This window comes from Aplysia californica, unplaced genomic scaffold (genome assembly GCF_000002075.1).
Source record: "Aplysia californica isolate F4 #8 unplaced genomic scaffold, AplCal3.0 scaffold01367, whole genome shotgun sequence".
Classification (NCBI taxonomy): domain Eukaryota; kingdom Metazoa; phylum Mollusca; class Gastropoda; order Aplysiida; family Aplysiidae; genus Aplysia; species Aplysia californica.
In genome coordinates, this window is record NW_004798637.1 from 32,102 (window position 1) to 34,067 (window position 1,966).

Genomic DNA, 1,966 nt, shown 5'->3' on the forward strand with positions numbered 1-1,966 from the left:
GGGGGGGGTCCAGAGAACAAGAATACACAGCATGCCTATACTACACCCCCTCACCCCTCACCCTTTTTCCCATTTGTTTTTCCCATTTGTTTTTCCCATTCCATGAACAAACATTATAATTTGATAGGAGGGCTCACAATTAGTAAAAGTAGCCTACAACAATTTTTAAAAAACTTAACAATCAATTGAGCTATTAAGAATAACACAGAGCAAGAGTGAGTACAACCTCAGGAGGTCGACACACGCGACAACATACTATTTATGTATCTATTTGTTTAAGCGGCTGATCAATCATTAATTTATCAACTGCAGTGTACACATATATATAAGGCTCTAAAATGCGCATCATACATGGGAGGGGGGGGGGAACCTTCATTACACATTAAATCATAATCGTGATTACCCTTTTACAAATACCATGTAGGCCCGTGTAGGACAACGTCATGTAAGATTAAATATTAAATTACGACAGGTAAAATGTACCACAAATCCATAATAGGCTCCTAAGGCTAAGGAGAAGTGACCAAAGCCAATCTCAAGATTTGAAGACAAACTGGGAAACGAAAGTGTGTTCAGAAAAAAAAAATTAAACATTTTTTTCTTCCAATAATACAAGGAAAAACCCTACCGCGGATTTTGTTTAAAACGGCACCAGAATATTGCGCAGTTTAGAGTCTTTGAGTCAGTCAGTCTGGGAATACGATCGATGTCTGGGCAATTGTGAGATGTGCTGACAAAATGAGTTATTTCTCACGATCCAAGAAGGGAGATATCGGCTGAAAATCCACACTAAGGTCAGATTTATAGATGTTCAATTGATGCTATTCTGTTCACGTTTACTGTATCTTTTACTATTCCAAGCTCACAAATTGTACAAACTTCACATATCTATCAAGTTGATGTATCAATTTCCATAATGCTCAAATCCGAGAAGTAACTCATTTTGTCAGCACATCTCACGATTTCTTTCTATATTCGCAAAGTACAAAAGCAGCAGTATATTTGTTTGTCTCTGGATCCTAACTTAAGACCTAACTAACTAGTAAGTATCATGTGTAAGTAAGTGTTTACGGCTAGTTACACTACCCTCTATCACACCAGACACACACAAGGCGTCAGCAGCAATTAGCCAACATTTTTAAAGTAAAAATCAAACTAACTGCATTTCCTACTACTCTAATATCGTAACTCAAACAATAAACAGTCTAGATTCTAGATTTAATTGACAAATAATAGACTACTCCTCTCACAATAATAATACATGTATATTATTATATTATATATAGATCTAGATCTACTCACACACAGCAAGCACGCGAGTCAGACCGCGAGAGCGTCGAGTCCGTTATCACAAAGTATACACACGCTAACTGATTTCGTCCAGGACATTTATATTATTATAACACATACACCCTGTCCTGTCCTATCTGAGAGTTGAAGAGTTGAACACAAACCTACCCCGGATAGGCTAACTGATTGTCCAGGTCCGTCCTGTCTGAGAGTAGAACACAAACCTCGATCTATCTACATCTAGATCTACCCCGTTAACAACGAGAGAGTCCACCTACAGCACACGAGGGGGGTGATGCAATCCTGCCTGCCCGCCTGAGACTGAGACACGGAAGCCGACAGCGACAACACTCAACACACGAGGCTTTGGCTTAGGTGTAAGACTGACTCGACTCAGTTTTCCCGCGTTATTATCGATCACCAGAGAAGAACAAGTTTCAGGGGTAGAGAAAAATCCGCGTTCGTCTGTGCGTAGATCTAGATCTAATTAAGAGACAACACACGGTAAAGAATTAACCTAATTAATTGAGTTGGCGTACTCGCTGAGACGGAAAATACACATACGGTGTGTGTGTGTGCGTGTGTGAGAGAGTGTGTGTGTGCGTGAGAGAGAGAGAGAGAGAGGGAGAGAGAGAGAGGGAGAGAGAGAGAGAGCACCTGAGAACACACACACACA

General features: G+C 40.3%; 1 protein-coding gene across 1 annotated transcript in view; it reads right to left on the reverse strand.

The window, feature by feature from the left end:
• LOC101862550 (Y+L amino acid transporter 2-like) overlaps positions 1-1,752 on the reverse strand; it is a gene marked incomplete at its 3' end in the record, with an annotated part of 33,701 nt that extends 31,949 nt beyond the window's left edge. Inside the window, 1 exon segment of the mRNA XM_035973531.1 lies at positions 1,459-1,752.
• Between the last annotated feature and the right edge of the window lie 214 nt (positions 1,753-1,966).